A 13271-nucleotide genomic window follows, 5' to 3' on the forward strand; every position below is an offset into this window, starting at 1 on the left:
CCCACTGCACGGCACCATCTGGTAGCGTGGCCGGGAATCTGGGTGTCTGACCAGCCCCCAGAAAATTGGTGCATGCTTCAGTTTGAGGCCAACCTCCCAGTGACAGCCCTGCTGCAGGGGTCAAGGGGTCATGGAGGAATCAATCTTATCGAAGTGCATTGCTGAGGTTGCAGGGCCTAGCCAGCTCAGCAGACCCCGCGCTGGGGCGTGGAATATTCACTCCCTCCTTCAGGGTCCATTTACTGAGCCCCCGCACCTGGCTCTGACTCAGTGCTGGACAGTGAGCCAGGCAAAACCGCTGTCCTGCGGCCACCAGTCCAGTGGTGACAATACCTTGCATTCACACGATGTGACTTATAAATACCGCCACATCGCAATCCCCCCACAACTCCACAAACCTTTTTATTCTCCCCTTTTCACAGGTGAAAGAACAGCCCTAGAGAAGCCAGAAGGCTTGCCCGAGGCCCCCCTCCCAGCTTGCAGGGGAAGCGATCATGAAGGCAGCAGCCCCCGCCCCCGCTTCCCCCGTCCTGGGGGAGTCTGGCTGGGCGTATGTCTGCAGAGAACTGCTTCTCAACTGGGCCATTTTGTCCCCCTGGGGACACTTGGCAACGTCTGAAGGCTTGTTTGGTTGTCACAAGTAGGCAGGGCTCCCGGAGGCCGGTGGGTAGAAGCCGAGGATGCTGTCGCACGTTTCACACACACCAGACAGTCCCTGAGCAAAGAGTAATCCGCCCAGCTTGCCAATGGGGCAGCGGCGGAGAAACCCTGCCATGGGCGGGGCGGGGCGGGGCGGGCGTTTAACACGTCAGCTTGGATGCTTCTTACAGGAGCTCCTTACACTGTCCGTTTTACAGAAGGGACATTGCAGGTAGCAGAGGTCACTTCATGCTCACTAGAAGGGCAGAGCTGGGGTGTGAAGCAGTGTTCCCCTTTGAATCAGCCCAGTGCCAAGCATCTTTGGTTTTACTCCTGAGGCACGCCCTCCCCCAGGTCAGCTGGGGGGAGGAAGGAGGTGTCCTGTGCGGCTGCGCCCTGGGATGGAGCAGCTCAGAAGTGCTGCACCCCAACACCCGCAGCAGATGCTGGGGCCCTCTGCTTCCTGCTGTCCTCAGGGGCCCTGCCCAGGGTCAGGAGGCCCAGGCTCCCGGCTGCCGATTTGCCTCATTTCCCATTAATGAATGTCCCTGTAGTGTTTGCAGAGCTGATCCGAGGAGCCTGTCTTTAACCTGGAGTTAGAGCAGAGGCTTAAACCCAAAGCTCCCTGCCCAACCTGGGCTAGAGCTCCTGCGCTCTCCGATGTGGCCACCACAGGGGCTCACCCCGAGGCTCCCTGGGTCCCTGCCCCCCAGGACGCAGGAGCCTCCCAACCCCTCAACCCACTGGGCCAGGTAAGGGCTCCCAGGCCCACCGCCCCCCCGGGAAGTGGGGTGCACTCCTCCCACAGCAGGGGGAGGACTCTGTTTCCCGAGGGGGTGGGCTGGGGCAGGACGAAGGGAAGGGGAACCAAGGATATCTTCCTCCCAGTTCAGGAACACGTGTTCCTACAGAAAGGCCACTTGCAGGGACCACATGCAGCGGCTTCTTGTTGGCATCATGTGGAGGGCCTATTTCTGTGCGGACATGTGTTGGGCCTGCTGTGGGCTGCGAGGCGGGCCCGCACCCAGAGTGCATAGGTGGGCAAAGCTGTAACCGCCGACCCACTGCACCTGGTGAGAAAGTCTAAGACAGGAGGGAAGAGGGACGCTTCACAGGAGGCTGCAGATGGTCGGGCTTCTCCTCAAAGGCTTGGGGATCCCTCCCCTCACCCACCCCCCTCCACCCCACGCTCAGGAACAATTCAGCGTCCCTCTTCCCTCTGCTTTTCTCAACTGAATTCCTTTGAAAATCCCTTCAACTTCTGACAGGAAATGAGCACACACCAGGAATCTGCCGGCAAAGAACACAGTGAGTGTGTATCCATGTGCGTGTGTGTGTGTGTGTGTGTGTGTGTATCTGTGCATGCCTCTCAGTGTGTCTCTGTATGTGTGTGTGCCCCCTCTATGTGTATGTCTCTGTGTGTGCCCCTATATGTGTGTGTGCTTCTGTGTGTGTCTCTGTATGTGTGTATGCCCTTTGTATGTGTGTGTCTCTCTGTATGTGTGTCTCTCTGTATGTGTGTGCTGGTGTGTGTGCACTCTGTGTGTGTGCCTGTGTGTGCATGCCTGTGTGTGTGCCCTGTTTTCACACACACTGCAGTGCTGGGAGTGGGGAGAGGAGAGAAGAGGCAGAAGACAATAATGGAAAACGAAGCTGCACATTCAGGCAGGAGGCCATGTCCTTCCCTACAACCAGATGCAGATTTCAATCGATTCAATCAATGGGCAATGTTTACTGGCCATAAAAACAGCCCAGAGGTTGCTGGTCAGCGGCTCTAAGATGGATGGCCAGTGACCCCAGAGGTCCCAAAGGTCAAAGATGACTATCACCTTAAAATGTAATCTGTGCAGGCCCTCAGCCCCGGGCCCTAGCGGGTGGTGCGGACCCTGTGGGCCATCACAGTCCCTGCTGAACCAGGCCACGCTCAGCCTGCTGCCCGCTCAGCCCAGCAGCCCGGCAGATGGCCTTCGGGCATCACGGGCAGTGCATCTGTCTGTTCATAGTCCCATGCCCTAGCCTGTGCAGCTATCCTCCTAGGCAGAGAACCCACACATTTGTCCCCCCCAGTGCTGCCCCTTTGACATCCCTGGGGGGCTGCAACAGGGCAGACCTTCCATCTTGCTTCCAGCCCCCTTGTCCTCAAGCAAATCCTTGCTTCCTCAGCTCGGAATGCTGCTCCGGCCCCTTAAGTGCAGAGTAAAGGCCATTGTCTTGCATTGCAACTGTGGGAACGGATGATGTCAGCGGCCCTGCTCCACCAGGAATGACAGAGGGTGCAACCCTCAGGCCTAAGAACTCGCTTTCCTGTGTCCCCTCCCTCCTTCCTCAGCCCAGAATTACCTCCTGTTTCTTCCCCTGAACCTCCTGCCCCCAGGCAGACACCAGAGCAGCACGTGGTATATCTCAGCCTCCCCAACTCATCTTCAAATACTTCTTCCTCCTCCTCCTTGCTCACTGTCTGATGGATGCCAGACGTTCCTCCCATCTTTGCTTTCCTTAATCATTACCATCCACACTGTTGCCTTGGGGAAGCGTGCAGGGATGGGAAATGCCTGAGGATTGCTGCCCAGTGGCTCTGGCTCCTGCAAGGGCCATGGCCGGCCTCCCATGGTTGCTGGGTGGCTGTCGGGGCTCTGAACTCGAGGCAGGATTTTAGCTGCATATGAACCCCCTTCCACAAATCATCGCCGTTCGGCCCATTTGGCTGTTTAATGGTCGGCGAGTCACCCGAAGATGCAGTATTTCCCAAAAGCCAGGAAGCAAATAAATTATTACAGTTTAAAAATGAATCTATTTATTGATCTCCTTCTTTTACACTGTGAATGCTAATTGTTTTTCATGGTGCATGCATTTGGGATTCATCAAAATGAATTCTTAACGAATTTTCAAACACAAAAATTATAGCAGATAACCCAGAGAAGCCAATCATCCTCAGAGGCCTGCTCCTCTGAGGGCCCTCTCAGTAAGATCTGAGACATCGCTGTCCACCGTGATAGACAAATGTGTGGACATTACAACAAGCTACTCTGTTTGAGCACCACCTACTGTGTGCTAGGCCTTGTGTGCTAGGACAGTGGTCGACAAACTCATTAGTCAACAGAGCCAAATATCAGCAATACAATGATTGAAATTTCTTTTGAGAGCCGAAAACCGTCTTCTGCATGGGTCACGAAGTTTCAATCGCACTGTATGTGCGCGCCTGCATGTGATATTTTTTGGAAGAGCCACATCAAGGGGCCAAAGAGCCGCATGTGGCTTGTGAGCCGCAGTTTGCCGACCACTGGCTAGGACATTTATATACATTTCATCGAATCCTTACAGCAGTTGCAAGGTCAGTTTTATTATCTCCACTGGCCTGTCCTGAATTTCCACAACATTTTTTTTTGGTGATGAAACTAAAAATATAATAATGATTGAATATACTTTTCTTTATAATGGAGGTCTACTTAGGAAAAAGCTGGAATCCTTTTCTGGGGGGATATATGTATTTCACTGAACTGGGGTTCAAAGTTAGCACGCCCTGTCATCAGGTTGATTCAAATGTTGATCTAAGAAACCATTCCCAGCTGAGCACCATGACAACCCCCGAGGCAGCAGGATTCGGTCAGCAGGTGTAGTTCTCTACCCCTTCTCTTGCTCATTGGTCAACCCAAGATTTGTCAAAACCATCTGGTAAATTTCCCCCCCTTATTCTCACCCTGGACAGGAGATGGAGATCCAAGGGTCTGGCTGGATGGGGAGGTTTATTGCCATTTCAACAGCCCCCACTCCTTGTGCCTCCGTTTACCAGAGGAGGCTGTGGCCTAGGTCATACACCTGAGACAAACACCCTGCCTTTGGCTCCTGGATGAATTTTTGCTTTGAAGTTTGCCAAATCGGTCCATGTGAACACACACACGGCCTAAACGTTGCCCTTGAATGGTTCACACTCACAGAGCTGGAAACATGGGCTGCCTTTTTCCATTTTGTACCTAATCAATGGTGAACTTTCCTAGCTGAGCGGTCAAGGGTCAGCCTGAAAGCCTGGGCAGAGAGGAGGGGTCGCTATGGGTCAAGCTCCATTTCTTCAAAGGCCTCTCCCTTTCTGTGCCTTGCCAGTGGCACTTTCCTGGTCATTTCCAGCTGTTTAAAGACCCAGAGAGTCCCTTTGTCCCTGTTCCTCTTCCTCATGTGATCAAGGCTGGGTAGAGGCCACCTGCTCTGGTCCAGCTTCTGCTGTAAACTGTGAGGTAGGGGCAATCCCAGCCTCCTGCCCCACCACCACCCAAACCATCCAGGTGAAAGCACCTGGGCCAGGTGGACTCCCTGCTCTGCCATTAACTAGCCACCCACTCCTTCCTTCGTTCATGCTTTTCATCACTCAGCAGTGCTCACGGAGAAGCTAGCAGGACACCAGGTGCTGGAGTGAGTGATAGACCAGCCGAGCCCCTTTCCCCACCTACAAGCTGGGGAAAGTCCAGGTTAGTTCAAGATGTTGCCACAAATAAGATGACATTTCTGAAAACTGCTACTGGAGCAGCAAAATCATTCTAAGCAGGCATTCAAGCATGTGGACTGTAGATGCTACTATTACACCCAGCTTCCTTTGTTTTCTAACACTGTATTTTATAAGAATCAGGAATTATAAGAGCTGGCATTGTTTTAAGTGCATTTCTGAGCCAACAAGGAAGCTTAGCCTTTGTCTCCATGAAATTCATGTGAGACTGTATATTGTATGGCCAATTTTTTAGTCAATATATTGGAGGCAATTCAGCCTACCACTCCCCCAGTGGGTTGCAGGGTGGGATAGTGGGGTTTGATGGATCACCTGAATGCAGTTTGTGTAGGTGGTTCTCACTCCTGGGGCTTATGTTCCTGATCAAGGCACTGCAAATCCAAACGGTGCAAATTAAAGGTGAGAATCCCTATCACAGCAAGGCCCTAATGTGGGATTATGTGAATGAGAGTAACTGTGGAAGGCTCCCACAGGGGAGAGAACGGTAGGAATAAAAGCATCAACACCTTCTAGAAATAATAATAAAATGCAAAGAAAGCAAAAAGAAAAAAAGCAAAAAAGCATCGAGGTGTGAATGTGAATGGTGTTTTCTAGGAATGGTGAGTGGCCTGGGTTACCCACCTCTCCCACTGGGGAAACCCATGGCTCTCTGTCATTTCTGACATCTCAGCTAATTCAACCCCCAGCTTCTGCCTCCACAACGACCCAACCCTTCCTCTTGGTGTCCTCCGCACCCGCCATAGTTCTGGTTCTCAGAGTCTCTTGATTAAACTCACCACCATCTCCCACCTGCTCTTCCTGTCATAATTCTCTCCATTTTCTAATCTCTTCCTCGCTGGACCACCAGGACCAGCCAAGAAACAGGACTGTCCCTACCCTTACATACATCGGGATCTCCTAGACCTCACAGGAAAAAGCCAAACTCCTTGGTACTGGCTGTGAAGATCATCGGCCTCCGTTCACAGGCATGGCAGATAAACAGTCTGATTTCAAGCTGTGGCTACACATGGCTTAGCCAGTAGGGAAGGTGATTTTATCAGACAAGGGGTGGGAGGTGGACAGCTGCAGGGCTGGCTGCTCTAGAAACCCAGTGGTGTCACCAAAGGCTCCAGTGTGCATCTTTCTGCCCTGCAAATCCCGGGGCTTGGCTTGGGCTTATGTGGGTTTCAATGTGGCTCACACGGCCCCAGGCACCACATACTTACCCAGCTATGTCCACACACAGGAATTTCTACTTGAATGTCCTTTTATTTATTTATTTATTTATTTTTAGTATATTTTATTGATTTTTTTTCGGAGAGGAACAGAGAGGGATAGAGAGCTAGAAACATCGATCAGCTGCCTCTTGCACACCTCCTGCTGGGGATGTGCCTGCAACCAAGGTACATGCCCTTGACCGGAATTGAACCTGGGACCTTTCAGTTCGCAGGCCGACGCTCTATCCACTGAGCCAAACCGGTTTCGGCTTGAATGTCCCTTTTAATTGGAGATGAAATCCTTTCCCCAAAGCATCCTCTCATATCTCATTAACCAGAATGGCATTCAGACCTTTTCCTAGCCATAACTAGGACTGAATTTGCATTATTGATTTAAATGAATCAAGCTTCAATCCCCATTACCTGAGCACATGGTCATGTGGTGTGAAGAAGAGGGCCAGATCCAGGCTAATTATCAGGGAAGGAAGTGGAAATGGTTCTTGGGTGAACAATTGGCTATATTAGCTGATCCTTGAAAACATCACCACTTTCACACTCCATGCCTTCACTCACGGTCTCTCCTTTACCTGAATGCTCTTCCACCCCAGGCAACTCCTATTCATCCCTCAAGAGCCTTCCACAGTGCCACCAGCTGTGCTATGTGGCTGTGCTGGGAAATCCCACATGATTTCACATGGCAAAGGACTGTGGGAAATGTGGGAAACCTGTGGGAGCTGAGGCCGGGCTCCAGGGACCACCAGCAAGGACGTGAGGCCTTCAGGCCTACCACCAGAAGGCACTGAATTCTGCCCATACAAGGCTCAGAAGAGACCACAGCCCTAGCCAACACCTTGAAGTTAATACCCTGTTTGCTTTTTGCCACTCCTCCTAACCCTCCCAGCCCATCTTCCACATGGCAGCTGAGCATTTTCCCTCTAAATCACATCACACTTCCCAACTTACAATTTTCAAATGAGTCCTCTTAAACACCCCTGGCAGTGGCCTGCATGATTCTGCACAGTCAGGACTCCTTGTTCCAGTGACAATGTGCCAGGGTCACCAGCTGCTCACCGACTGCCCCACACCTTCCCACCTCCTGGACTTCGCATGTGTTGTTTCCTTTGCTAGAAGGTCTTCCCGGTCCCAACTGCTCTTCAGGCTCCTTCTCCTCCTTCAGAGCCTTGTGGCTGACTTTGCCACCACGTTCCTTGGTTAGCAGGACTTAGCCCTCTCCTTTTCTTCTTCACAGCCTGTATTATGATTTGTGGTTGGTTTAGCCTCCCACTCCTGTGAGCCCTGTCCCTCCTCATTACAATGGGGGCCCCAGAAGGACAGAGATCACCATTGTTTCATTCACCACTGCAATTTCAATACCTACTTCTCTGCCTGGGACATGGTAGACATTCAACAAATATTGCTCAAGTGAATAAATGCATTTGATTTTCAGTTGAATCTACCAGAATGTGTGGTATATAATCAAACAAAAGCTTGTCCCCTTCTGTGTGTCACTGGAAATGAAGGCTTTGGAGACAAGGGCTGGAAGAAGAAAAGAAATGAAGGCAGGAATCAGTGAGGCTTGGGCAGCCAGGATCCAGAGAAGCACAGTTTGAAGCTCTTAGGCAAGCAGAGTCCAGGGAAGGGCACTCAGAACCCAGTGCCTGTGTCACCATGGTCGAGTACAAGTATTGAGAATTGCTCTAAGTTAGATCACCAGAAAGAAGGGGCTGTGTGTGTGTGTGTGTGTGTGTGTGTGTGTGTGTGGTATGTGCACTCACAATATGTACAATGAGGTTCATAAAATGCACTACTACAGCTGGGTAGCTTTTGGGATGCATAAACGATGTGAGTGCTGTGGCTGTATTAATTTAGCATTCCCTAGAAATGCCTGAAAAATAATAGGCATTCAATGATTCATTGTGGAATAAATAAATGAAGATTGAATTTCGAGGTCCTTGGTTTTTATTGAGGTCAATATGAGAATGAAGCATTCTCAGCTACTGCAAAACTGGCCTTGAAGGTACCATCTATCGATGGAGGAAAGAGCTCTTTGGACTTAAATCTCAGGCCCCCTCTAACGAGCTGTGTGACCTTAGGCCAGGTACTGTACCTGTCAGTGTGTCCATTCTCTAACCTACAGAACGTGGACTAACTCAGAGGATTTTTGAGAGGCTCAAACGAAACCATGTCTATCAAATCCCTGACAGGGTCTTGATAAATGTTACTCCTCCAAATATTTTTATTTAAGGATCTTGGCAATGCGTTCCATCAGAACGTAAGGATAGGGTGTTGGGCCTCTCTGTATAGATACTTAAGTTTATTTAATTCACTTCTGTTCCAGCTGTTATGACATGTGAGGCCACGCTGGATGGTAAACTGAAGTTCTTGGTACTCTGAAAGCCTCATCTACCCCATTCTTCTGAAAGTTTTGGGAACAACAAGCAGAAAGTGGAGTGTGAGGAGCGGGGAGGAAGTGAGACACAGGAGCAGATTTTTTGGCAATAAAGGGTCAGGCAAGCACATCTGGACCCTCCAAGAGGACCCCTTGGCCCATTAGGAAAGAGACCTAAGATTTGTGCACCATGGAGTCAGAGCTTGTCACATGCTCTGTGGGTATGGTGGTGTGTTCTGGTTTGCTCTAGAAAATTATGCTATAGTCCAGTGTTTTCTGGAATGAGGTCATCATGGGCGTGGCAGGCCTAAGCAATGAAAACCCGGTATGTGACGGTAGAGACTGGGGTTGCCTATGTCTGGGTGGGAGTCTTCTTTGGTCAGTGCTGGCCAAGTGAAGTACATAAATTTTGTGCTTCTCCTGTCTAGATGGGAGTGCAAGTCACCTGGGAGGTGTGTCTCAAAAGTTTTATTTTTTATTTCATTTTAAAAGCTTAAGTTTATAGAGTATGTTTATTTATGTAGGTGACTCTCAACTTGTTAGAAAATGCCTCTCTGGCCCAGCTAGTGTCACTCAGTGGTTGAGTGTCAACCTATGAATAAGAAGGTCATGGTTCAATTCCAAGTCAGGGCACATGCCTGGGTTATGGGTTTGATCCTCAGTAGGGGAAGTGCAGGAGGCAGCCAGTTGATTCTCTCTCATCATTGATGTTTCTATCGCTCCCTTTTCCTTCCTCTCTGAAATCAATTTTTTTAAAATTTGTGTTTAAAAGAGAAAAGGAAGAAAATGCCTCTCTGGAGAAGAGTATCCTAACGAAGAAGAAATACCAGCAAAAGTAACTGGGGGAAGAGGTGACAGAGATGTGGCCCCAAGAAAGTAGAGAGAGAGCAGGTCAGAAGGACTGTCCAGCAGCACCTAGTGCTACTGAGTAATCAATGAAAATGGAGGCCCATTTCTGTGGATCACATTCCATTTTCCCAAAGGTATCTATACTAATAAAAGGGTAATATGCTAATTAGAGTATATTATGCTAATTAGATAGATGTCTTCTATTTTTAAACGATCAATAAAACAAGGCATCCATCCAGGGTAATATGCTAATTAGAATAGATGTCTTTCGGATGTCCTTCCAGACAAAGCCACAGTGACTGCAAGAGCCAACAGCAGGCAGCCATGGTGGCAGCTGCGAGGGCAGAGGAGAGGCAGCCACAGTGGCCAGCAGTGGCAGCAGCAGTGGATGATGGGGGGCAGTGCCTTTCCCTGATTGGCCGGTTGCCTCCTGCAGAGGAATGGGTCTAAACAGTTCCCTGAGGGCTCCTGACTGTGAGAGAGAGCAGGCCAGGCTAAAGGACCCCCTCTAGTGCACAAATTTTCATGAGCAGGGCCTCTAGTCCATTTCATAAGAGCAAACACTGGTCCCTGAGTTACAATGAAATCACTCCATGAGATGTTGTACATGTTAAAGTTCACACCTTTTAACAACCATTTTATGGTAAAATAATCGCATTATTCGCAACTGAGAATCAACATAAAAATCTGGTGCAATGGTCATAAATCCCAAGAAAAAATAATGCCCTTAAAGACTTTAAATGAATCCCAACCCTTTTCTGTGCTGGCACTGTTTATTCAACTTCTGAAAGAGGTCAGCTGGCCCCTCACCTCCTCTTTGAGGGGCCCTGGAGGAAGCAAAAAGGTGGGGCCTGCAGGAGAGAGTCTAGGATGTGATTACTAGGTGAGCCCTGAATTAGCTCTGTGATCCTGGCCATTTATCTTAAGTGATCTGTAATTTTTTCATCTGTTAAAGGGAGATAATAATTCATGGCTTTTTGGGTTAAGGATTAAGCAGAATAATGACTGCAGCTAGTATAGCGTCAGTCACAAAATAAGTACATTCAGAAATGTCAGTCCTTTCCACCTGCCTCCTCACTTTGTATTAATAAGTGAGCCCTTTGTTCTGGGCTGAAGAAAATAATAAAATGCAGGGGGTGAGGGGGGTGGGGGTGGGAATGAATGGAAAAGCTTATTTCCCTGTGACACAGAAGCAGGAAATGAAGAAGACCTGAAAAATCTCATCTTTATACCTTAGGACGATAATAATACCATTTATTTAAAATGTACTTGATGCCAGTTCCATTCTAAGTGCTCTACATTTGTTAACTCTTTTTCTCTTTTAACCCTTATACCAGGACCAGGAGGCAGGTACATTATTCTCATTTGACAGGTGAGGAAACGGGGGCACGAGGAGACAGAAGGAGCTGGGGCTCCAGGAGAGTTGTCTAGCTAATAAATGGCAGAGGGAGATCTGAACCTGGGCAGGTTCATTGTCTGGGAAAGAGCTGCTGAGACTGAGATTGCTGGAAGGAGGTGTGCTGAGAAGTGTTCTGGTATCTATGCAGGGAAGTGACGTGGGCAGAGTGAGAAGTTAGGCTGTGACATGGTTGCAATAGAGGTGTCAGCAGTGAAGCTGGGATGGCCCTGGGGTGATGTCCCAAACTGAGGTCGAGAGGGTGGAGTCTTTGTACCCTCAGGACCATCTGTGGGAGCAGCTGCCTTGGGGAAGAGGCTCTTCCCAGCCCTGGAAATTCCTGAAGAAGGACTCAACTGAAAGATGCCAACTGTCAACCACCCACACCTGGTCCCTTGGCATCCATTAGAGTCACCCTTTGACCTACTCCACTTCCTTTAAATAAATTCTGGGAGCAGCTCTTCCAGGATTCTGGAGGGAAATGTCTGTGGAGTAAACCACTTCCCTAATGTTGCAGTTGCTTCCAAGCCACCGCTGATACATGCAGTCACTCCAAGTTCCCCTCCCCTCTGGCGAGAACCTCCGCTAATCTATTCGGCTGACCCAGATCCTCAGCCATGAGGGGTATGAACCTGATAGCCATACCCTTCAGGTCTACAAGTGAGGCAAGGTGTTTTGAGTTTTGGGGGGCAGCTGTCTTCAGCTTCCTATTATTCATTCTTGACTTCTTTGGGTTGGATGGGTGCCGTGTTTTATTAATTGTTTCAAAAAATCTCTGCAGCTCACACCCCTCTGGCTACCACTCCAATCTTGCTGCCCATAATGAAAACAGCTCTCATTGGTCTCTAGTGTTTCAGGACCCTATCGTCCCATTGTCATCAGGGCCCAGGGCGGTTATGGCACTGCTCCCCTCAGCCCTGGCCTAGGGTGCAGCTGGGGCCCTCTGGTCAGCACAGTTCTGGTTGCCTGGAACCAGAATGCCCTTCGGCCTTCCTCGCAGAGTGGTCCTCTGGAGGGTTTCTGGCCTCACACAGCTTGTTTACTCTAGCAGTCCCACCACGCTGAGCTTTTCCTTCTTTCTTCTACCATCTGCAGGGGCAGCTCTGGCTTCACATCAGCCATTGTTTCCTCCAAGCTGAGCAGTACCCCACCCCTGGGTCCTTGCCAGGGTGTTAAACTCCCCTTTGTCTCATTGGTAGTCTGTCTCCTTTTGACCCAATACCCCAGAATCCAGTTCCATACTTCTCCCAGTTCCTACAGGTGCATGCTAGCTGGGTCTTGCACCTCCCTTGGGATCTAGTTCTTAGCAAGCTCAGCACCCCCACAGCCGGGTTTGATTGTGACTAAAACCTGGCTAAGTGGACTAACGATGGGAGAGAAGGTGGGGGAGAGTGTGGTCATGCAAGGGAGACACCTCTGCAGGTCCTCAAACAAAGGAGTGGGCCACTTAGGCAGGACAGGGAGAGTTCACGAGAACCCGGGAATTCAGGATTGCTCCAGTGCATCAGCTTCCACAGCCCCATCCATCTCAGTCAGGGCTGACCATGGGCGCTGGCCCTTCGGAGGCTAAGAGCTAGCCTCTTAAAGAGCTCCCATCACCAAGCAAGTACTGGGCCCGACCACAGCTTGTGCTCTCTGCAGGGATAGGGCTCCCTGGCCTGCACATTCAGCCTTTAATTGGTGATTAATCACCCTCAGCTTTTCATTGTCTTTTTTTCCAGCATGTCCAACAACAGCTGTTTGAATCCACTGTCCTTGTAATTCCTGTTTTTCCTTATTTCCCAAACACCTTTCCTGCTACAAACTCCAGTGAATCCCCTTCCTCAGGATGCTATCCTAAATCCACCATCGAGGACCTACACCACTGAAAGCTCACCATGCATGGCCCCAGAATGCCAGAACGTACCCACGGTCACCCCCACCAGAGAGAGGATCCTCACTGCCAGGCTCAGTGGGTGCCCAGACTCCAAATCCCATGTTAGATCCTTTTCCTTTCACCGCTCCTAGTACCAACTTCATATGCAGACTATGAGCCAGAGATCTGCACACAGGAAGTTTATGGGAAAGAGTTCTCAGGATCAACATTGTAGGGGAGTGAAGAGTGGGGCAGCACTTCAATGGAGACACCCAACACTTCATGTTGTCCACACACAGAATATAGGACTGGGAGGGCACATATCTTAGTTTTAAAGTAAAAATAACATTTTTTTTAAAAAGCAATGAAATCTGGAAAACAAGAGTTATAAATCCTTTATTATGGTTTTTGCTGTAATCTTTTTTTTAGGGTTTTTGGCTTTCCAGATCTCA

Source organism: Pipistrellus kuhlii, unplaced genomic scaffold (assembly GCF_014108245.1).
Source record: "Pipistrellus kuhlii isolate mPipKuh1 unplaced genomic scaffold, mPipKuh1.p scaffold_m20_p_6, whole genome shotgun sequence".
NCBI lineage: Eukaryota > Metazoa > Chordata > Mammalia > Chiroptera > Vespertilionidae > Pipistrellus > Pipistrellus kuhlii.